The 26,038-nt window shown below is 36.8% G+C and overlaps 1 long non-coding RNA gene across 5 annotated transcripts in view; it reads right to left on the reverse strand.

The window, feature by feature from the left end:
* LOC137210234 (uncharacterized) overlaps positions 1 to 25,752 on the reverse strand; it is a 106,803-nt gene extending 81,051 nt beyond the window's left edge. For 2 of the 5 annotated variants that reach the window (XR_010936390.1, XR_010936389.1), the window contains exon 1: positions 25,518 to 25,743. This is a non-coding gene — a long non-coding RNA (uncharacterized lncRNA). Of the gene's footprint in view, positions 1 to 25,517 lie in introns of all 5 variants that reach the window. The other 3 variants (XR_010936391.1, XR_010936392.1, XR_010936393.1) reach the window with 3 other exon arrangements.
* Positions 25,753 to 26,038: the final 286 nt, after the last annotated feature.

Here is a 26,038-nt window from a genome sequence, read left to right on the forward strand (position 1 = left end):
TCAATGACTAAAGGAGGAAACGTCCTTCATCCTGGTTCCCATAGGAAACCAAATTGATAAATTACTCAGTGACTTCTATTATTGCATCTCAAGGATAGTTAACAATGCTCATCAAGGAAAAATCCCAAAGAACATTCTTGCCCTATCTCTGATTAAGCCTGATTTTGGAAAATCATCTGGCTCTATCTACATTTAATTACAATATGAATGCTACTTAATTCCCTATTACTTCTGATTACACAGGATCAATGCCACTTGAAGAGTAAGAAGCAAAGATTCACTACATTGGGGTCTCCTTGACAGCCAAGCCTGTGTCTTAGTCATTTTGACTCCCTAGTGACCAGCCTGGTATCTGGAATAGTATATGCGATCAGTAATTATTTCTTGAATGTATGATGTATGAATGAGTCAAGATATTTTTAGAGTTGGAGTCATGGATCAAGAGGAGACAACGTGGTGTAAAAAAAAAACTACTACATTCTCAGAAGCCGGTGCTGCAATGAATGCTAATAACCACCTGACAATATCCTCTGTCATTGCAAATAATGTGATACCAACATCTACTAATCAATGAAAAAAAGACTTTCAGAATTCAAATTTGGATAGGATTTTGAGCTGGGGATTCCTCTCACCCACCTTTTCCTATGATAAAACTTGGAACTGTAGTGTCAACAGATAATATGCCAGTTTTTCATTTAAAATTGGAAAATATAATTTCGGAAGCATGAAATAAAACTGATGGGCAATTACCAGAATTTCCATCAATGTAAAAGCTTAATTTCTAAAATGCTGAAGGTTAGTTTATCAAAATACTGAAATTGCCTCATATCATAAGTCAAAGCACCCTCTCTTTACTAAAATAAGGAGCTATAAAGTTGCACAATTACTGTCAATAATTTGTTTACTTGGTTTGAAAAAAGTTGCTTGTTTTAAATAAAACAAAGTTCAACTGAAGTGACTATATATCATCAGTCTTGTAAAACTCCTTGTGTTAGACTTCTTCTGTCCCCAAGATGCCAACCATGCATATTAAACTGACTCTTGTTTTTTGCGTATGATTTCTGTACATCTTTCCTCTTTGAATTTTAATGTTAAGTACCCTTTCTTAGAGTGTGGATTGTAACCACTCTGTTTAAAACTCTATCACCAGTACCTAGAACAGTGCCTGTCACATAAGAAACACTTAATAAAGTTTCTAAATTATCTTGATTAAAATCCGTACTCATCCTAGCTTTAAGCACATGAAGACAGAAATAGGTTCCAACTGCATAAGAACACGTGAATAATCGAGAGTAAATGTTAACTAAAAGTACAAATTATCTGTTGATTAAAATACAGAACATGTCTGAGATTTGGAATTACTTCCTAATAACCCTGAGTCAGAGCTGTGGTAAAGGCTTACTGGGGGCATGTTACCATTTTCTGAGTACATACTCAGAAAAGGAAGAAGTTGATGAGAGAGCATGCAAGATTTTCCAGGCTCAAAATGGAACTTGACTCATCTGCATGGAAACATCCAGCGAAACACAGAAGAGCTCACTCTTCTGCTGGATTAAGCTCACCCTGGTGAATGGAATGGAACAGAAACAAGAGACTGAGGTCTAGGTTTTGAGGATCTTCACTCCACTTACCTGCTTTCACAGAACCAGGCAACGGACAAGAAGAAATGTGGAACTGTTGCTGTGTACCTCTAAACAAATACAGTCACCCTATGTAATAGAATGTGTCATAAATCTGACCAATCAGAATAATTCCTCCTTTCTTGGTGGTGTAGCTCTAATAGAAATGGACAGAGCTGGGCTCTCAGGGTGGGAAGGGGGGGGTTTCCTTCTGTTACAGGCTCTAAACTTTCTTCAATTTTCCTATGATTTAAGCCTAACTAAAATTTATGGACTTTTGAAAAAGAGTAGGTACTAAAATTAAATAAGCCGAGAGTGTTGAGGATGAAAAAAATGATAACAAATTTAAGAAAATGTAGAATTATTACTATGAGAATTACCAGAACTGTGTTTGTTCCAAATATGAGCCTGATATAGCATTTTAATTATGAATAGAATTAAACAGAAATTCACTTGCTGTCTCCATCTGATAATATTACCAGAGACTTCCCTTAAGGAAATTTAAAATTATTTATTCCAGGTAAATCTCTACAAGTCCTTAATTTCAACCTTATTATAAGAAATAACACACAGTATCAACAAACTGGCAGAATTTTGACAATTCTCCTGCCTCCCTCCATTCCACCTTCTTTTCCTCTTTCCCTCCCTCCCTTTCCCTCCTCTTCCCTCACTCCCTTTCTTTCCACAAAGCAAGTAAATGGGTATATAGCAAATAGTAGGGATCACACGCTTTCATTACAGGGGTTGGGAATGTGGACTCTCACAAAAACAGACTTGATTTTAAATATTGTATTTGTGCCTTACTAGCTGTGTGACCATGAATAATTTAATCATTCTGTGCCTCAGTTTGTCCGGCTGTAAAATAGGTGCAAAGAGTACCTACATCTTAGGATTGTTGTGAGGGGGGATTCCAATTGGTTTTAAAACAGTATTTAGCACAGAGGAAGCATAATAATTATTATTTTTCACTTCTCTGAATATATAAAACATTTAGTATTGGGATTCATAGTCTCAAAATCTAACACTCACTGATGTGAATATCTGATTAGCTAAATGAAGAAAAAATTGTTATAGTAATTATTTCTTTAGTTTCTCGTTTTGTTTTTTTAACTGAAAACCAGAATCACAATTTCTTGGTGTTATCTGTTATCAATGAACAGTAATAAGACTATAATATTATTTTTGATAAGGCACTGAATATTTGAAATGAAGAAAACTAAGAAATAGTAGTAAATAAACCTTTTCTTTTACTAATCCCAAGTGAAAGATGAAATTAATGATGATATATATGTGAAAACTCTGGAGAAGTCATACAGAAAGAACCTCCACTACTTGAGACACACTTGAAATTCAAATGACACTAAATGACTAATTCGTAAATCAAGAACCCTTCACTAAAATTAAAAACACAAATGCTTTCTTTTTCTTGATTTCTTGTAGGAAGTGAAAGAGTACTCGGTAGGTGTCAGACTATTTTAAAAAGCAGGTTATAGAGATGATATTTCAGGAGTGTAAAAATACTAAGGCAGATCTCATAAATGATTGGTATATTATTTAATTCAGGTTAGCATCAGAATTGTCAATGTTTGTTTATTAAGCAATGCAACCCTTTAGGTAGGAAGCATGGTTCTTTGGAGTAGTTGATAGACACAAAATACACAAACTGGAATATGGTGAAAAAAACAGACAGTATAGATATTTTAAAATTAAACCTAGGAATTATTTAACATGGCCATTTCTTTGGGTTGAAGAAAGAAATTCATATAGATTTTCCTGGTTCAGGCTCCAGTGAGGACTATAGGCAAATTTGTAACTAAAGCAAGATTCAGACCTATTTCCATTTTTGTGCTTACCTCTTAAATATGTCCAGTTCCTACAGCATAGAGGAAAGCACTAGATTGGCCATGGCATGAAACAGGTTAGAATTCTGGCCCTGCCACTTAATAACTGTGCACGGCTTAAATGGGCAATTTGCTAAACTTCATGAATTTCAATTCCCACCCTCAAACTCCCCACCCTGGGCAAAATGAGTATAATCCTTTTTCTACCAACTCTAGAGAGTTAGGATGGTCTGAGGAGAAAATGTATACAAAAATGCTTTGAAAATTATTTAATGCTTTAAAAATATTATTTATCATTATTATTTCAAGATGGGAAAACTCCCCCTCCTCTAATATATTCAGTTTTTTATGGCCAGCTAGATCTTCCAGAAAGCTACATAAAACCTGAACATTTTAACAACACTCGGCAATGTTTAGATGTTAAAAAAAAAATTATCCAAACTGGCACATTTCTTCTTAAACAGTTCTAAAAGTAGTACATACATATTGCAATGAATTTGGGAATACAGAATAAGAACAGGAGAAAGTAAAGGTCACCCTGACCTGACTCTCTTATTTCTTGAGTTAACCATTGATAAGTAATTTTTAAATTTTCTTTGGGTCTTTTTTCTCTATGTGTGTGATATTCAAAACCAAGTTGTGAATATGCTGTATTTATTATTTAACGTTCTTCTCTTCTCACTTGACATTTTACAAAAAACAATTTTAATTTGTTAGTTTCTGTATTGTTTCCGATTCTAAGCATCATAAAATACTTAATAGTGAAGGTTACCTATGAGCTATTATGTAAAAAGTAGTTCAGCATATATAACCTAAATAAATATATTAGAAATTCATATGCTTGAAAGCAGTGATCCCCAACAGTTCTGGAGCTAGGGGCCGGTTTCGTGGAAGACAATTTTTCCACCAACAGGGTGAGCGGGGGAGGATAGTTGGTTCAGGCTGTAATGCCAGCGATGGTGAACCATGGGGAGCAGCAAATGAAACGTCGCTAGCTCGCCCGCTGCCCACCTCCTGCTGGTCGGCCGGGTTCCTAACACAACCAGGGGGTTGTGGACCCCTGCATTAAAGGATATCCCTATGTTTTTATGTGATTGACCATTTCAAAAGTTTCATAGACAATTCCAATATTTATATTTAATTAAAGACCATGAAACTTTTTTTAGTATTTTTAAATAAAAGATAGTTAAAGATTACTTCATTTAAAAGCTGATAACAAACCTCTAGAACACTTCCTTCTGCTTAAGTGAGGTGTTAGATAAAAAATGCACTATAGAAATATAGATTATACTTGAGTTTAAATAAAAATCTGAATAAATACTATAGAATTGTTATCTCCCCTTTATTCTGTTAATAATTGGTAATAGGAATATTATGGAGAATGATTGAAGCTTGATAGTCATATGTCAATTACCAAGATCACATTTGTGTGGTGCAATGAATTTGCAAAGGTAGACTATCAAATATATTTTATTGTCAAAGGTGGTCTGCCAACTGGCAAGTCATTTCATAAGTTATGCTCTAAAATATATCATTTACTGATACCCAAGAGACATCTCAGTATGTCATTAATAGTGCAGAAAGCCAGGGATATTTTTGTCTTTATAATTAATTTGAGACAGCAGCTAATAAAAACCAGAATAATAACACTAATAACCTTCAAATTCATTTTGACCCTAAGCTATAGCAATCTCAACAGAAGTTAGTATATTTACATACCAAATTAAAATTCCTAAACTAGTATTACAATTGATGCAGTGTTTTTTATGAAATACTACCTGTATAATATTTCATTAAAATAATAAACTGAGAACAATATAGAAATGTCATAAATATTTGTGTCCGACAAAGGATTTAGAGGGAATTTCTGGTAGTATAAATTAATACATGATTAATCATATTACTTTTATTTATATAGCATCCAAACATACACATCTTATATGCCTTTACCATCAAAAGAAATATATTCCAGAATTAATTTTAAAAACACTGCTTTTACTGTGCTTATGTTTTCTAGTTGAGAAGTCTGGACTTTAAGCATTTTTAAATTATAGAACTAATCAGAAAGCAGGAGGAAACCAACAATACAACTGATGGCATTTGTTAATATAAGCCTTTGTGTAAAATTGTTATGAAACTAAGAATGGAAAAAGAATAGAATTATTAATCAACAAATGGCTATTTTAAAAAATCTAGTTAATAGTATACTACCTGGGTTATTCTCTTACTTGAAAAAATTACAGTATATTAGGTTGTCCTCATTTGGAACTATGTAGCTGCCACACTCATGTTTCTAGTTTTACTAGAAGAGTGCCTTTTTTTGGTATAAGCGTAAGAAAACAAAAAAAACTGGAAAGTTCCATAGGGCAGTTTCCTTCCTCCCTCTCTCCAACAGAAAAAAATAAGAAATACTGTACCTAACCAACAGATCTGATGATTCCAAAAGGGAAAAGTCTCTATTCTGAGACACAATTCAAGTCAGAACATTCCAAATTAGGATTTTGTAAGACACTGGAAAATTATGGCATGAAAAATAGAAGACTATTTCTAATGCACTATAAAATGTATTCCTCAAAGCAAAAGAGCTAATGGAAGGCCAGAGCACTTAATGGATAAAATATAATCAAATGAAACAGAAGCATGTTCCAAGCTGAAAGGCAACAATATCACTATTCTCACATAATTGGATAGTAGTTATAACCCAGTAAGATCAGGTTTAAAAACATTTAAATATATATAAATACACATATGTATAAATCACATATATAGTGCCTGAAGTAAATACATATTCGTATTCATATATTAAAGAATCACTTTGAAATTTTAAAAATATTTTTTTAACTATTGAAAAATAAACACCTAGTGAAAAACTAAGTTTTCTTTGCAAAAGTTGATTCTGGAAACACAGATTCTTCAAATGCTTCTCCAAGAACTTGTCTGTTTATTTTAAATATAATCAAATAAAAAAATAAAAATAAATAAATATAATCAAATATTTGAAATAGAAGGCAAATGTTCATGAAAACAGACATATATACATGCATATATATGCATATATATATTTACACACATAATTGGCTAAATATAATTAATACATATAATACACATAAAGTACAGATCTTCCTTAACTTACTCTGGCATTGCATCCTGATAAACCCAACATCAATTGAAAATATCACAGAATGCAACAGCACATTAAACAGATCATACACCATGATCAAGTGGGGTTTATTCCAGGAATGCAAGGATTCTTCAATATACGCAAATCAATCAACGTGATACACCATATTAACAAATTGAAGGAGAAAAACCATATGATCGTCTCAATAGATGCAGAGAAAGCTTTTGACAAAATTCAACACCCATTTATGATAAAAACCCTGCAGAAAGTAGGCATAGAGGGAACTTTCCTCAACATAATAAAGGCCATATATGACAAACCCACAGCCAACATCGTCCTCAATGGTGAAAAACTGAAAGCATTTCCACTAAGATCAGGAACAAGACAAGGTTGCCCACTCTCACCACTCTTATTCAACATAGTTTTGGAAGTTTTAGCCACAGCAATCAGAGAAGAAAAGGAAATAAAAGGAATCCAAATCAGAAAAGAAGAAGTAAAGCTGTCACTGTTTGCAGATGACATGATACTATACATACAGAACCCTAAAGATGCTACCAGAAAACTACTAGAGCTAATCAATGAATTTGGTAAAGTAGCAGGATACAAAATTAATGCACAGAAATCTCTGGCATTCCTATACACTAAGGATGAAAAATCTGAAAGTGAAATCAAGAAAACACTCCCATTTACCATTGCAACAAAAAGAATAAAATACCTAGGAATAAACCTACCTAAGGAGACAAAAGACCTGTATGCAGAAAATTATAAGACACTGATGAAAGAAATTAAAAATGATACAAATAGATGGAGAGATATACCATGTTCTTGGATTGGAAGAATCAACATTGTGAAAATGACTCTACTACCCAAAGCAAACTACAGATTCAATGCAATCCCTATGAAACTACCACTGGCATTTTTCACAGAACTAGAACAAAAAATCTCACAATTTGTATGGAAACACAAAAGACCCCGAATAGCCAAAGCAATTTTGAGAACGAAAAATGGAGCTGGAGGAATCAGGCTTCCTGACTTCAGACTATACTACAAAGCTACAGTAATCAAGACAGTATGGTACTGGCACAAAAACAGAAATATAGATCAATGGAACAGGATAGAAAGCCCAGAGATAAACCCACGCACATATGGTCACCTTATCTTTGACAAAGGAGGCAGAAATGTACAGTGGAGAAAGGACAGCCTATTCAATAAGTGGTGCTGGGAAAACTGGACAGCTACATATAAAAGTATGAGATTAGATCACTCCCTAACACCATACACAAAAATAAGCTCAAAATGGATTAAAGACCTAAATGTAAGGCCAGAAACTATCAAACTCTTAGAGGAAAACATAGGCAGAACACTCTATGACATAAATCACAGCAAGATCCTTTTTGACCCACCTCCTAGAGAAATGGAAATAAAAACAAAAGTAAACAAATGGGACCTAATGAAACTTAAAAGCTTTTGCGCAGCAAAGGAAACCATAAAGAAGACCAAAAGACAACCCTCAGAATGGGAGAAAATATTTGCAAATGAAGCAACTGACAAAGGATTAATCTCCAAAATTTATAAGCAGCTCATGCAGCTTAATAACAAAAGAACAAACAACCCAATCCAAAAATGGGCAGAAGACCTAAATAGACATTTCTCCAAAGAAGATATACAAAGTGCCAACAAACACATGAAAGAATGCTCAACATCACTAATCATTAGAGAAATGCAAATCAAAACTACAATGAGATATCATCTCACACCAGTCAGAATGGCCATCATCAAAAAATCTAGAAACAATAAATGCTGGAGAGGGTGTGGAGAAAAGGGAACCCTCTTACACTGTTGGTGGGAATGTAAATTGATACAGCCACTGTGGAGAACAGTATGGAGGTTCCTTAAAAAGCTACAAATAGAACTACCATATGACCCAGCAATCCCACTACTGGGCATATACCCTGAGAAAACCATAATTCAAAAAGAGTCATGTACCAAAATGTTCATTGCAGCTCTATTTACAATAGCCCAGAGATGGAAACAACCTAAGTGTCCATCATCGGATGAATGGATAAAGAAGATGTGGCACATATATACAATGGAATATTACTCAGCCATAAAAAGAGACAAAATTGAGCTATTTGTAATGAGGTGGATAGACCTAGAGTCTGTCATACAGAGTGAAGTAAGTCAGAAAGAGAGAGACAAATACCGTATGCTAACACATATATATGGAATTTAAGAAAAAAAAAAATTGTCATGAAAAACCTAGGGGTGAAACAGGAATAAAGACACAGACTTACTAGAGAATGGACTTGAGGCTATGGGGAGGGGGAAGGGTAAACGGTGACAAAGCAATAAAGAGGCATGGACATGTATACACTACCAAACGTAAGGTAGATAGCTAGTGGGAAGCAGCCGCATAGCACAGGGAGATCAGCTCGGTTCTGTGTGACCGCCTGGAGGGGTGGGATAGGGAGGGTGGGAGGGAGGGTGACGCAAGCGGGAAGAGATATGGGAACATATGTATATATATAACTGATTCATTTTGTTGTGAAGCTGAAACTAACATACCATTGTAAAGCAATTATGCTCCAATAAAGATGTTTAAAAAAAAAAAAAAAAGAAAATATCATAAATTGTAAATGCTTATACTACACCCAATCTACCAACCGTCATAGTTTAGCCTAGTCTACCTTAAAGGTGCTCAGGACACTCACATTAGCCTAAAGTTGGGCAAAATCATCTAACATAAAGCCTATTTTATAATAATCTGTTGACTATCTCATTTGTTTTATTGAATACTGTACTGAAAGTGAAAACCAGAACGGCTGTTAAGTGTGTCAGTTGTGATCCAGTCGCTGAGTGGGAGGCGTGGCTTGCTGCTGCTGCCCAGCATCACAAGAGAGCATCATGCTGCTTATCAGCAGTCTGGGAAAAGTATAGTTTCTACTCTAAATTCGAAGTATACTTTGAAAAAATTCAAACTATACTTTCTACTAAACGAGTATCACTTTCGCACCATGGTAAAGATGAAAAATCGGTAAGTCGAACCGTTGTAATTCGGGGAATGTCTGTATATAAATTTTTGCATAATATACGTGTATGCACATGTATATTTAAAACAGGAATTTAGACTGTTTGCTACAACTCATCTTAGAAGCAGACTATGCCCAAAATCTATGCCTCAAGCCTTTGGTGAATAGCTAATGAATTCAGTATTCAAACAGGGATTAAAAATATTGATTTGGAAATTCAGGACAAACTTACTACTAAAAATGTTTTACACTTTTTACTTAAAAGAACATAGTTAGGTACACATGATTAGACTCTACCAACTGAAATAAATTATTGCCGATTTGGCTAGAGTTGTTGATTAGCACAAAATTCTCTCTTGTGGACAACTATGGCTTACATATTAAATGGAAGGCTCTAGGCAGTTTTTGTACTTTTTTCCTTAGACCTAAATGGTCCACATAATGATAAAAAGTCAAATAAGAAAAAAATGTAAAATTATGTGCTTTTAAAGCCCAACAAAATGGTTATCATACTAAAGCTCGTCTGTATACTAACAGTGTAGTTTTTAGAGGCAGGTGTTTCTGGTACTAAAGTTTTCACGTTAATTGAGGCTCTATTTTTGCTTTCAGTTTAAAGGTGTTGCTAGTGATTGAATCTACTCAGTAGTGCACATTTATGAATAAGACTCTGAATATTAATATTCTTACATGTACTCTCTAAATTCATTGAGATTCAGTAAAATAGAAAGATATCATATACCAAGAAGATTCCTTTGTATATGGTGTACAATGGAGTAACAGATTAATTTTCCTTTTGGGACAACTTAATGATATTGATTAACATTAAAAAACTTCAACAGTTACACATGAAAAAAAAAGATTGGGGTACAAGGCAGATAATTAGTAGTATTACCTTTAAAGGCTTTTGTTAGAGGAAGTGAATGTTAACGACTCTTTATAAATTAAAGTTACCCTCTCCCAGGAACTTCAACACTGTATCAGAAAAAAATAAAATAAAATTGTCAACTATTGCTTTTAAGAAAGGGAACAATTCCCATTTTCTATAACATTACTTCTGAAATCAACACCCTAATTCAACAACCTTCATATCATTTCTGATAATGAGTCAGTGAAAAGAGTGATTAGACAAATGGTACAATTCAGAAAGAAAATAAGACGCAGAAAGAAATTCAGAAAGAAAATAAGATGCCAACTGAGTTTTCCCAGGTCATCCAATCAACTCCTTGCAGAGTTAAAAATAGAAGCTAAGACTAATTCCCACAGCTACTGCCAGATCAGAGCCTGACAACTTTGCATTGTGGTAGCTTCAACATCTCCTGCTACTGGGATTACCTGCATTGAGACATCTTCCTATGAGGTTCAGTCATTTCAAGGTTTGGTTTAAAATGGAGAGGGGTAGGAAAAGGTTCATAATTTTAGGGAAAATCTGTGGTAATGAGATCTCATTGTAAACTGCTCACGAGAATTAGAAAGATAAAAATTGGAAATATTTACTAACCCTTACTATGTCTCAAACACTGCAATAAGTTCCCTTTTATGTTATCTTCTTTCATCTTCGCAACAACCCTGTGATTTCCCTGTTTTAAATATCCAGAAACAATTCACAGTGGTTAAGTAACTTACCCTAAGTCATAGAGATAGAAAACAATAGAGGTAGGATTCAAACTAGGTGAGGTTCAAAGTTCAAATTCACTTCCTGAAAAACATGATTAGAACATAAATGGTAGCCAAAACTCCCCAAAATAAATTTAAAAATTAAAAGAAAGAGAGAAAGGAGGCGGGGAGGGCCTAGTGATCTGCATACCTTAAAAATAATGTTTAGAACTTTTTGATTGATCTTAAAAATGACCAAAAGCTAGCTGCCTTGGAGCTCTAAGAATAAAATTATTAACAAACTAAACAAAAAACATTGATTTTTATACTCACTCACTTTGAGATCAACCCAATTGCTTTCCTTTCATAACACTGTACTGCCATTTGATTTCATTTTCTAGTATATTTATTACGGGATAATTTAAAGACAAGTATTTTGCCTAACAGGTTAATGATTTTTTTTTCTTCTAAACGATGACCAAATGCCAATCCTCCTCCCCTTATTCAATGGACTAATTAGTGTCAGATCATTTTAGTGTCATATTTAATTTCTGTGGTGAAATAGTGATTTCACAAACCCTGTGAAGATGTTACACATCCACTCTAATATGCATGCAGGTGGAAAAAATTTTCAACTGATGTAGATTTTGCTTTCTCTATGATTGTATTCTTCACAATCAATGAGATAGAAAAAGACATAGAGATAAGAGAACTGTTGCCTAATATTTTCTTATTAAAATCTGTATCTTGGGCTTCACTGGTGGCGCAGTGGTTAAGAATCCGCCTGCCAATGCAGGAGACACGGGTTCGAACCCTGGTCTGGGAAGATCCCACATGCCACAAAGCAACTAAGCCCATGCGCCGCAACTACTGAGCCTACACTCTAGAGCCCGCGAGCCACAACTACTGAGCCCGTGCACCGAAACTACTGAAGCCGGCATGCCCTAGAGCCTGTGCTCTGCAACAAGAGAAGACACCGCAATGAGAAGCCTGCGCGCCACAACGAAGAGTAGCCCCCGCTCCCCGCAACTAGACAAAGCCCATGCACAGCAACGAAGAAACAACGCCGCCAGAAATAAATAAATAAATAAATAAATAACTTAAAAAAAATAAAATCTGTATCTTGCATTTTCAATTTTCTAAAAGTTCAAATCCATTGTGGTTGAAAAAATAAGAGTAATATCATATGTTTTCTTGTCCTGGGTAAATGGACTGTGCTTGGTTGAGTGTCTTTTTTTTTTTTTTTTAGTGCCAAAATTTCTTTTTTATTATTTTTATATCTACTAGTACTTATTTGAATTCTACTCACTGTTGTTGTTGTTTTTCATCTTTATTGGAATACAATTGCTTTACAATGGTGTGTTAGTTTCTGCTTTATAACAAAGTGGATCAGTTATACGTATACATATGTTCCCATATCTCTTCCCTCGTGTCTCCCTCCCTCCCACCCTCCCTCATCCACCCCTCTAGGTGGTCACAAAGCACCGAGCTGATCTCCCAGTGCTATGCGGCTGCTTCCCACTAGCTATCTATTTTGCATTTGGTAGTGTATATATGTCCATGCCACTCTCTCACTTTGTCACAGCTTACCCTTCCCCCTCCCCATATCCTCAAATCCATTCTCTAGTAGGTCTGTGTCTTTATTCCCGTCTTAACCCTAGGTTCTTCATGACATTTTCTTTTTTTCTTAGATTCCATGTATATGTGTTAGCATACGGTATTTGTCTTTCTCTTTCTGACTTACTGGTTGAGTGTCTTGAACTGCTCAAACTTTAAGGTCCATCACCTCTAATTTCCACCTTACCAAAACCTCAGACAAGAAACAGGAGAAAGGGTAGTGCCATCCATAATTCATTCCCACCACACCTACAAAAATAATCACAAGGAGCTTGTGTAGAATACCAATTCTTTTGTATTAGGAAGGCAGTTTTCAAAATTAAATGGTATTGGTTCATTTGGTTGTTTAATAAATATCTTGCAAATGCCTGTAATAAAGCCAAATACTAAACTGACCATTTAAGTTGCAGAGATTTTTACGTTCTTGATATTTTACTATTTTAAAGTAACAGTTTACATTTGAGTGCTTACCATAATATATGATACCAATAAGCTCCCTAGAAATCTAAACATTTATAAAATACACCAAATGCTACCGTTCCATGTCTTGCTTTGCAATCCTGGATTGCTTTCTAATATGGAGATGATGTAAGAAATATAATCTAGATATCTCTTCTACGGGATCACCAGCCATGTCTCAACTAACTTTTATCAGTGGAGACTCTCAGGACATACATATTTATTTATTATAAAACTCTTCGGTACTGATCATTAGGTAATTCTGGTAAATGTGGGCGCGTAATAATAGTTAAGAATGTCAGCTCCATTTCATTTCAGCTTGATCCACTGCAGGAAAGCACAAATTAGATGAAAGCAATTTCGCCAAGAACAACTCACTTCCTTGAGATGAGAGATAAACTTGGATGAACAATGATTTGTCACAATTTATTTTTGAGGGTAGTGGTTTAAAAAAAGTGCTAATGTAATCTTTTCAGAATGAATCCTTTTAAAAATGCATTAATTCTCCAGTGAATATAGCTTATAATTAAAAATCTATACATATAATTTTACTTTTCTAAATTTTTACATATGACCATACATAACAAATAATGAAATCTTAACATCTTCGTAATCTTTAAAATTTGACGCCTTTAAATCTGAATTTGGATTTGCTGAGTCTGACGGATTATTCTTAGTGACTCTATTGGGTACCACCAATTCAGATTCAACATTATTTCTGCAAGTCTCAGAAGCATTAAGTTTTGTGAATGGATAGAGGGTATTAGCATCCTGGTTGTTTTTCACTACATTGAGATTACCAGAGAACCTGAGTGTCAAAGATCATGGAGAGGAGTGTAAGAAATGGCACTAAAGGTATCACTGACTTCTCTCTATTTACTCAGATTCTGCAGTATACAACAGAAGGAACAAAACAGGTTGTGTTGCCGCTACTGTTGCAATGACCAAGGATCCTCAGTCTCATAGCCATTGCAGTCTATTGTTTAAGATGTGAGCTTGTTGTTGCTTATTCAGGCAAAAGTCAGAATGCTTATTTGTTTTATGTCTGCTTTTTAATGAGGGTTTGATTAGACAGCAATAAAGACAAAAGAAAATAGGAGAAATGTTTATTAATAGGTCCCTCCATCCCTATCAACCAAAGAAAAGGCATACCTTAAAATATTGTTGTGAAATGTCTAGGGTGTGTCTGTCTGTGTTCTTGCAACCCTTCACCTTTAAGTAGCTTTTCAAAAATATGTTATAAACATGTTGCTTCACCCTTGCCCTTTTAGCCTGTTAATGTCTAATTTAAGTAAAGCAGGATGCAATCCCCAGCAAGTTATCTCTTTCTGCTTTTTGGGACCATGCAAATCAAAACAGTCTTCTTCTAAGGAGGGTAGTGAAAAGTTTTGCCAATTGTGTTCATACTTCAGCTATTCCAACATTCTTTAGTTTAGCTGAAATGAGACATTCTCATCTTTGGGCTCAAATTATTCTGTTTCAAAATAAATTTTAAAAGATACTCTAAAGAGAAACTAAGAAATAAAATAAAATAAAATATTTACCATAATGCAGGTACATAAATATTAACTAAAAATAGTTTTAGATTAAAAATTAATCTTTTTTATTTTAAAAATTAATCGAATTAAAATTTCAGATTAGGCTGGATGGAAATGATCCATTGCTGAAGCTTAAAAAAAAAACTAGCTATAAATGTTACTAGTTTTCTACAGTGTTGTTACAAGACTTGACTGACATCCGTGATGTACTCTGTAACATTTTTGAAATGATGAAATGTGTGATCCAGAGACTTGAAATATTTCAATACTTGTGTATAGGAATTTTCTTCCATGAACTAGAAATGAAAAAAGTGAGAATGTTTCCTTGCTCAAATCACATTAAATGGATTCCCTTATATTACTTGCATTCATTTTTAAGATAGTCATAAATGGTTACATAAAATACAGGAATACTATCTGTTGAAGAAGTTTATGGTTTTTATAGTCAATGTATGTATTCCAATTATAAATGTTTCTGCATAATCTCTGACCCAACAATACCATTCCACGTCACTCCAAGAATTCTTCCATCAAAAGTAAAAGCTCCAGCACATAAAGACATGAACCTCTATGTCCATTACCACATTTCTTGAAATCATAAAACTGTTTGGAATTTAATAAATGTTTATCAATGGATTTTGACTGAATGAAATTATGGCTCACTCATAGTACACATAACTGAGCATCTACTAAAGGTAATATGGTAGTGATATATGCTAGATATCATTAATATAATAGAAACACAATGTACTAAAAGTGTTTTGCAACTAAAAACCACTATACATTGTGTGGTTTTACAAAGCAATGAAATGCTGATACATGCTATAACATGGATGGACTTTGAAAACATTATGTTAAGTGAAAGAAGCCAGACACAAAAGGACAAATATTGTATGATTCCACTTATATGAGGTAGTCAGAATAGGCAAATTATAAACCCAGAAAATAGAATAGAGTTAACCAGAGTCTAAGGGGAGGGGAGAAATAAGGGGTTATTGTTTAGTGAGTACAGTTTCTGCTTGGGATAATAAGAAAGGTCTTAAAATGGATAATGGTAATGGTTGCTCAACATTGTGAATGTACTTAATACCAATAAATGATACACTTAAAATGGATAAAATGGTAAATTTTATGTTATGGGACATTTTACCAAAATAAAAATATACTATAAAATAAAGTAAAAATTTACCTCTTACTAGGCATATTATGAAGTTTGCATAAAATTGCACTTATTTTAGGAGCTTATATGGTTATTACCATATTTGGGGACATGTAAAGAAATCAACAGCTTAAGTAGTCCTCTTGAGTTCTTTCTCTCCATCTTTCCAACCCGGTTTTTTCTAGATTAATGGTTTTGTCACGCCTCTCTTTGAATACTAGCATCAGTAGGAATGCTAGCTAGTGCTGGTTTCCTTAAGTATCAGCTAAAAATTTTAATGTATTTTTATGCTGGTAATTGTTTTAGAACCTGGGAGGGATGTCATTGTTTTCTTAACTTGGCAAAAACAAATATATTACTGTAGACAGCATTACTAGAAAGAAATAGTAACTTTGAAGTAGACATATGTCCATCCTAAGAAAACTGAATATATTTCACAATAGACCACACCACTCAACTGCTGGCAATGTTCTTCTACATACTTGGCAGTATAGTACTCTAAGTCTGAGAACTGTTTCTTTTTTGTAAAAATGGTTTTGATTGGAAAACCCTGAATAAATCATTTGGCATGTGTAACGTTTAGAGCTCCTTCTGGGATTCCTTTTCCATGAATCAACGTTCTTTGATTCACTCTTCTCCTTGGCACTTGCTTCCTAGTCATCTCAGCAGCCTTTGTGCCAGTGCTAATGAAGACCTCCCATTTTAGGTCCAAAAGCAGGGAGAACAATAAAAGGAGAACCTCATTTCAAGTACCAGAAATGTCTGGGCTATAAAGGACACACATATTGTCAAAGTAAGTCCTGAGTGGGGTGACATCACCAAGGTCATTCCTGGCTCCGCACCCCCCCCCCAAGGAGGAACAACTAACAATTATTTGGAAACAGGACACTATTTGAGAGGATCCTAGAACATGGAGGTGAGGCTGAAGCACCCCCGTGCACTACAGAGACCAAGACAGACTGCATTAGAAGGGTGAGAGAAGGAGCTACACGTTGACCACATTGCCCCTCCCCCAGGCCAGTGGAGCACGATGGGTGAGGTCTCCCCTGAACCTCTGGTTCCTACAGTAGGAGAAGAGAACTGGGGGACAGCAAGCACCACCACTAGCATTGGGGTTGCTTTGTGGGAGCCACTGCTCTAATCTGCTCCACTGGGATTGCAGGGAAACCTGCAGGGTTTGACCACTAAAAGTTGGACTGTGATGAAGGGGGAAGGGGCATGCAACAGCCAGCACATGGATTGTGACAGATGGAATTCATACCTGCAGTGCCCAAGTAGTGATCACAGCTGGCATCTTTGCTTATCTACAGAGCCAGGTTGGCAGGGCACTACAACCAGGGAACTCAGCAGGGTACAGATCCACCTGATATGCATCTGGCCCTTGAGCCTGGTTTGCCCATACCCAGGGAAAGAGCAGAGTCACAACCCACCCACTGTGGAGAGTGTCTTCTGGCCATCTGACCGAAAGGGCTGGCAATAAATCCTGGAAGCTATTTGGCCCGGTCGTGGTCCAGCCGCTCCAGCCAAGTGGCAGGCAGCCAGAGCTCATCACTGGCTCTGGTACAAAGCAGAGCCAGTACCAGGTGTGGAGGGATCCTGTATCATGCACAGGCAGGGAGATTAATTCATATCCAAGGCTGAGAGTAGCTCCCAGCTCCTCCCAACTGGGGAGCCTGTTTGAGAAATTAAGAGTAGCCTGCAGTGGCCCCTCCTCATCCCACCCAGGCAAAGGAACTGGGACTAGCCCCATCCCATCTGCTGTGGATGTGCTGCGGTCCATCTGACTAGAAGGTTTGGTGACAACTCCTAGAAACTGTGCGGCCCAGCAGTGCTCAAGCCTAGAGAAGGGTAGGCAGAGCTGATAGTCTGCAAAGCAAAGCCAGTGGCCTTGTTCAGCCACAGAACGTGGGGTGTGGATCAGCTTGAGTTAAGACAACAAAGAGCTTTACTGGCTTTAGAGCTGCTTCTCCTGCTGCACCCAGGCAGGAAATCTAATTCATAGCCCTACTCATCACTGAATACAGCCTTCAGCATGTCCAACTGGGGAACCTAACCAGAGAGCATGGGAAGCTGTACAGCCCATTAAACAGCCCTAGATACAGTGGCACTTGAACAGACAGCACAGCCTGTGGCCTCCCCCATCTGCAGGGCAAAACCAGTGTCCTCACCTGACCAGGGAATTAAGTGCACACTCTGGCCTGATATGGGTTCCCAAACAATGAACTATACAGGCTCTGGGTCCTGGCCAGAGCCAGGTCCTATACAGGCTCTGATTCTCTGCCACGAAACTAATTCGTAGCCCCATCTACTACTACTACTGAATATAATACCCAGTAAAGTCTGGAGGAAGAGCCCAATTACTCAAATATGCAGATACCAATGTAGAATCAAGGATCACAAAAATTAGGCAAATATGACACCACCAAAGGAAAGTCATAAAACTCCAATACCTGACCTTAAAAAAATGAAGATCTATGAACTATCAAAGAATTCAGAATAATCCTCCTAAGGAAGGTTAGTGAACTACAAGAAAGCGCAGACAACTAAGTGAAATTAGGAAAACAATGCATGAACAAGACAAGAAGTTTGACAAGGAAATAGCAACATCAAAAAAACAGGAACACTAGATTTTAAAAATACAATAACTGAACTGAAGAATTCAATAGAAAGTTTCAAAGGTGGATTCGACCATGCAGAAGAAAGAATCAGCAAACTGGAGGATAGGACATTAGAAACTACCCAGTGAAAGGAACAAAAAGGAAAAGAATAAAAAGAGTGAAGAAAGCCTATGGAAATTATGGCACACAATAAACTAAACAATGTTCATGTTATGGGAATTCCAGAAGAAGAAAAGAGAGAGAGAAAGGGAAAAAAAGTATATTTAAAGCAATAATGGATGAAACCTTCCCAAACCTAGGATGAGAAATGGACATCCAGATCCATGAAGCCCAATCAAGCCCAAATAGGTTGAACTCAAATAGGGCTGCACCGAGACACATTGCAATTAAATCATCAAAAGTCAAAAACAAAGAAAGAATTTTAAGACCAGCAAGAGAAAAGAGAGAAGTTACATACAAGGGAACCCTGGGATGCTTGGATACTCACATGTAAAAGAATGACATTGGACCAATATCTTATACCACTCACAAAACTAACTTGAATTGGATTAAAGACTCAAATGTAAGACCTGAAACTATGCAACTGCCAGAAGAAAACATAGGAATAAAGCTCATTACATGGCTTTGGTAATGACTTTTTGGATATGACACTGAAAACACAAACGACAAAATAAAAAATAAACAAATGGAACTACATCAAACTAAAAAGCTTCTGCACAGCAAAGAAAAACAAAATCAACAAAGTGATTGAAAAGACAACCTATAGAATGGGAAAAAATATTTGTAAACCATATATCTGATAAGGGTTAATATCCACAATAAATTAAATATTCAAACAAATCAACAGCAAAAAAAAAATACCCAATTAAAAAATGAGCAAAGGACCTGAATAGACATTTCTCTAAAGAAGACACACAAAAAGCCAACAGGTAAATGAAAAGATGCTCATTACCACTAGTCATTAGGGAAATGCACATTGAAACCACACTGAGATATTACCTCACACTTGTTAGAACAGTCATCCTCAAAAAGTCAATAGATAACAAATGCTCGTGAGGATGTGGAGAAAAGGGAACGCTTGTGCTGTTGGTGGGATTGTAAACTGGTAAAGCCAATATGGAAATCAGTATGGAGGATCCTCAAAAATTAATACTAGAACTACATATATCTAGCAACTCCACTTCTGGGAATATATCCAAAGAAAATGAAAACACTAACTCAAAAAATATCTGCACCCCCGTGTTCATAGCAGCATTATTTATAATAGCTAAGACATGGAAACAACCTAAGTGCCCATTGATGGACAAATGGGTAAAGAGGTTGTTTTATATATTTATAGATATATACATATCATATGTACATACACACACACACTGAAATATTATTCATCTATAAGAAAACAAAGAAATGCTACCATTTGAGACAACAGAAATGGACCTTGAAGGCTTTATGTTAAGTTAAATAAGTCAGAGAAAGAAAGACAAACACTATATGATCTCACTTATATGTGGAACCTAAAAAAAAAAAGAAAACAATCGTAGAAAAAGAGATCAGACCTGTGGTTACAGGAGACAGAGGGTCAGGGGAGGGGAAATTGTAGGAAGATGGTCAAAGGTACAAGCTTCCAATTGTAAGATAAATACATACTATGGACATAATGTACAACACGATGACTATAGCTAACACTGACGTGTGATATATATAGAAAAATCGTTAAGAATAAATTCTAAGCATTCTCTTCACAAAAAAGTATTATTTGATCTCATTTATATAAATTTTTATATTTGTGTGAGACAGAAGAACAGAATACAAAAATGCAAAAAGAAAAGTTGTAAAGTACGAAGCTGCTTAGGTTTATATCTCAATCTATAACAGATAACAATTTGTTTAATTTTAATAGGTACAAAAATAAATATTAAGCATAGAACAAGCAAAAAGAAAAACTGAGCCCAGCGTAGATGTCCTTAAAGCATTTGCAAAGGAGGGCTTTATTACGTCTGTAAACACCTGCACTTACAGGCAAAATTCTATGTGTGTGTGTTTTGTATGTACTAGGGGAGTGGATGCATAGCCTTTATTGAATTATTCAAGGGGATGTTAAGACCCAAAAGTTTAAAAAGTGCTGGAAAGCCTGATCACAAAACAATTTTAAACTACTCTGATTATGTTTTTATAGTTTTCCTTCACTCGTTAACACTTCAAAGAACAGCATGTTAATGTGGAAAGAATCTCTGCCATTTAGGTAAGATCTCTGAGTCTCAGTGTAAAATTAGCATATAGTAGAAGGATGAAATTATATACCATAGATGAAAGTACCTAGCAGAGTGCTTTAAAACTAGTACTTATTTATGCAAGACATCTTCCCCTGCTTACTTGTTTTCAGTAGAATGAAAGCATACTGAAAGCTGGTACAATGTCTTCTTTAATGTTTTGTTTTGTAATGCTTACTATGCTGTTTGATGCGGATGAGCCAATATCCACTTAAGGGCATGTAAGCTCACAATAACTTTTGTTGAACATAACTGTTTGAATGTACTTTCACTATACTATTATATAGGGATTTAAAACTAAAATGTACTTGCACACATTATTTAGAGCCTAACTTGGATATTAGAGTAGGTGGATATACACCCCCGGAAAATAATAGCTAATTTCTTCACTAAAATCAAATTGCTGAACAACTACTTGGAACATACAGAGCTAGGCACTGTATTATGAGTTGCAGGTAATAAAAAGTTGTTAGTCAAAGACTCTGCTCTTTAGGGTTATTTTAGAACAGCAAATCATGTTCAAACTAAAGGACAGACCAAAATAGAAAGTGCCATAGGAATTTAGACAAGGGAGAAACACATCTGAAATGAGAAAGAAGGTGGGTATGGGGAAGGGCTCATGGAAGAGGCAGTGTATGATGTGAGCAAGGTTTCAACGTGCAGCAGGGTGAGTGAAAGGAACAAATGAAGACATATAGTCGTGATATCATGAGGCACAAACTACAAATAAATATCACTTGTTCTAGGCTGGTCATGAGGTAATTTAAGGGGATTAGTGAGAAACTAGATAAAGAGATATCTCTTTATATATTACTTATTATAATACTTTTGAACACAAGTATTTAATTAAAAAAAAGAACAGTATAGGGATAGGAGATAGGAGGTACAAACTATTATTATAAAATGAGCTATAAGGATATATTGCATAGCACAGAAAATATAGCCAATATTTTATAATAACTATAAATGGAGTATAACCTTTAAAAATTGAGTCACTATATTTTACACCTGTAACTTATATAATATTACACATCAACTATACTTCAATTAAAAATGCTATTTTAGTGAATAAAACACTAAGCAGTAAAATTTTTAAAACAGAACTTAGAAGAGAACTTAAAAATAAAGACATAAAAAACAGGTTGAGGGCTTCCCTGGTGGCGCAGTGGTTGGGGGTCCTCCTGCCGAGGCAGGGGGCGCGGGTTCGTGCCCCGGTCCGGGGGGATCCCACGTGCCGTGGAGCGGCTGGGCCCGTGAACCGTGGCCGGTGGGCCTGCGCGTCCGGGGCCTGTGCTCCGTGGCGGGAGGGGCCTCAGCAGTGAGAGGCCCACGTGCCGCAAAACAAACAAACAAACAATAAAAACAGTTTGAAACAGCGCAGAAATCTGGCAATTAAGAGGCCATTGATAACTTTCAAAATAGCACTTTTTCTACCCATTCTCAGTGGAGGCAAAGCCTTATTAATCCTACTATTTCTTTTTCTGTTTTTCAAAATCTCAGGATAAGTCTATTTCAATTGTAGCTAATGGCAGTAATGCAGCACCAGAAAATGCCTTTTGTAAGGAGAGGGCAACTTTGAATCCTAAATCGGTACTCAAGTCTTAAATTACTGATAACACTGACCACCCACCAGACTAAATGTTGTTTTTTACGTGATTGGAAAGCAACAGATTGATTTCAATTCTGTCTTGTGAAATCGACAAAAAAGTTCCTACAGTTCATTTAGCATCTAATAGCGTACATCCTTCTATTTGGTATTACTCCTCCTTAACACGGGGCAATTAATTTTTCCTTTCTCTGGGAAATTTTTTTTTTTTTTTTGGAAATGTTTTTAAAAAAGGAAATAGAGTCATAAACCAGTTTCGGTTAGGAAATCAACTATTTCTACCTAGGGCTTTGAATTTAGAAGCTTTCCTCAGAAATTGTTTAAATATAAGGAAGTCCAAATTCAGAAATACCTTAAATTTAATTATCTTAGTTGCACTAAAATAACAAATTATATTTTCTATCTTGTTTTCTTTCTTCCCCAGAAGGTTTCTCCAACCCTAATCCATAACTTAATGCATCCATCTCACCTATAAAATCACTGGCAGGTATGATGCCAGCTTTGGCGGCTCCAGTCCCTTAATCCTGTCCCATTTCTTGCCAAAGAATTCAGTTTCTTCAGAAACCAACTAACAGACATTTCAATTTCTAACCATCATTAGTATATTTTCATGTACTAATACTCAACATAAAAACACCTTTTAAAATTACAGAAATTTTTACTGTACTTAAGATCAATTGCGCTAACCTGTATTTCATAAACCTTGGGCTACTTTCTTAAAAATGAATTATTTTAATATGTTTTTCACTTATTATTCAGAATAATTATTCATATAATTAAATATTTTACAATTAGGTAAGAAAGGTGGAAAATAGTCTTGCTATTCTTGTTCTTTGTTCTCTCTTCTAGTTGGTGTGCCTGAGTCAAAATTTTAGAATACTGAAAATTCAATATTTCAAACCCAAACCACATTTAAAGATAATAAAAACAACCAGCCAAAAAAATTTCGGTCCAGAGGTTTGCATGGTCCGGGGAACAGTTCTTTGAGTGGGCCATTTGGAGTGGGATTTGCCCACCCTCCTCCACTCCTTCTGCCTCATGTACTGAAGATAGAGACAAAGAAACCAACTCAAATCTTTCCAAAGTGTATTTATAAATATAGAATTTATAATCAGAAAAACAATAATGATATATAATAGAAGTAACATGATTTTTCAGAACCAGTATCTTGTCCTAAAAGCAATATTTAAAAAAGAAGGTAAGGGGCTTCCCTGGTGGCGCAGTGGTTGAGAATCTGCCTGCTAATGCAGGGGACACAGGTTCGAGTCCTGGTCTGGGAGGACCCCACATGCCGCGGAGCTACTAGGCCTGTGAGCCACAACTACTGAGCCTGCGCGTCTGGAGCCTGTGCTCCGCAACAAGAGAGGCCGCCAATAGTGAGAGGCCTGCACACTGCGATGAAGAGTGGCCCCCACTTGCCACAACTAGAGAAAGCCCTTGCACAGAAATGAAGACCCAACACAGCCTAAAATAAATAAATAAATAAATAAAAAGAAGGTAAGAAGGTTAGCTATAAACCCTGGCCCTCTTTTTCATTGATCTCCTATTTTAATTTGTTAAAATAAAATCCATGGCCTTTTGAGTCAAACTGTATCTTTAATTTCAGATTTAAAGATAACAAATCTCTTTTTAAATGGAATATTGGCACACAGACACCACGCAGTCTGGCTTATTGCAACTGTTCTCTGTTGGTGAAGTGGCACATTTGCTATCCCCACCATAGCAATCTTCACCATTACACAGAATATCATTCAATTGTACATCCCTAGGTGGGCAACAAGAATGGGCACTTGAGCTCAGCAGCAAGGTGTTTGTGGGGAAATCCTAGGTCAGAACCCCTAAAAGGGGAGACTAACATGAGGATGCCCAAATAACCTGAGGTTTACCTTGGCCACCTCCCCTGGCTTTCTGACTGTCTGTGGGAAAAGCCTCTCTGGAAACTCTTTTGAGGTTATTGGGGGAATCCTAGGACAAACACACTGCTTGCTTTTGCAGGAGGACTTGCCCCATACCCTACCCAGCTAGGTATCTCACAACCTAGCTGGACTAAAAAAGCTTCAAGAAAAACGGGATAGACTGACATTTGCATTTCTACTTCCACCTATTCTTATGCACGTGGAGCAAAATATGTAGGTATAGCCCTCTTTCTCACACCCCAACAGATTCTGCTGTCCTCCAAACCCATCTGGTAGCTGCAGTGACTACAATGAAGGGAGTTATCGGAAACCATGTTGGTACTGGGCTTAAAGGATTTTTCATGCCATGCATTTGGGGGAAGGACACAGATAATAGTCCAAACGTGGTATAAGGCAATGCCCTTTCTGGGTCCTTGAAAAATCAGTCACGGAACAGAGGTGGTGGACAGGAGGTGACAAGAGCTGGCTTGTTAATGGGCACAGCATCCCCGGAGCGGGGTGGGGGGGGAAATCAATGAAATGATTGACAAGAGAAGATGGTAAATGAACGGAGAAGTGGGGACAAGTGCTGCTCAACCCAAGCTGAACTCCAGGAGGTAAGTTTCTCCTCTAATTTGAGATTCTTTCTAAAGGTTCAGTATTGAAGTGGGTGTTTGACGTTGAGATGTGCAGACCCATTCTGATAACTGGAAAGGGAGAAGACTGAGGAAGGCAAAAGGAGAGGGAAGATTTCCGATTACTTCTCCAGGCTGCTGACAAGAACCTGCTGCTCGCAAACCAGAAATTAACCAAGCGAAGGTTGAAGGTAGCAACGTAAAAGTGCAACTCAAATTATTTTACATTCTGAATCCTCTTCAATACCTAAGCGAGTGTGGCATAGCAATGGTTGATTATCTTAAGATTACAGAGGCTGACCGCCTGCTTTGTTTGCCCAGTAACACCGCTCCTCCAATAATCTCAAGCACTTGGCTGATTAACATTTCAATTTCAATTCCAGTTGTTGCTCCTTTTCCCATTGCAGAAGGCGGCAGGGATATTCCCCGTCTTCCCTCTGTATTGCAAACCCCATTACTCACCAAGCAGAAAGCACCGCGCAGTGTGGCCGACGCTAATAATAGCCGGGCTGCTTACCTTCTCCGGAGGGATCGAATCAGCGCATGTCCCCGGCGCCGGCTGCCCCGGGGCCGCAGTGCCGCCGCGCCGGGTCTGTGCGTGGTCAGCTCGGCCGGCCCCACCACACCTGCAAGCTGCAGCAGCTGCTTCCGCCGCCGAGCTCCGGCCGCAAGAAGTCATCCCCCGCGCCGGGCCGGATCGCCACATTCCGCGCCAGCCGCGGGGGGAGAGGGACCTCTACCGGCTTCGGGGACCGGCTCCTGGAAACTGCGCTCAACGATCGCTACCCTTCCCGGTTTTAGGGTTATTTTCTAGGAATGCTTTTATAGAAGAAGCGTCGCCGGCTGGTGGACCGAGAGAGAAGAGCCAGAGTGACTTTCTCTGCAGAGCTGCTTTCCTCTGAGCGCTCCCCTGTCACTCCCGCGGCATGGACAGCTCCATTCCGCTGTTTGGGTTTTCCACCCTCTTCATCTTCCTTATCTGTGCTGTTCATTTCGCTGAATTTGAGAGTGGGATTAGCTTTTAAGATATCATTCAAA

Source organism: Pseudorca crassidens, chromosome 17 (assembly GCF_039906515.1).
Source record: "Pseudorca crassidens isolate mPseCra1 chromosome 17, mPseCra1.hap1, whole genome shotgun sequence".
NCBI lineage: Eukaryota > Metazoa > Chordata > Mammalia > Artiodactyla > Delphinidae > Pseudorca > Pseudorca crassidens.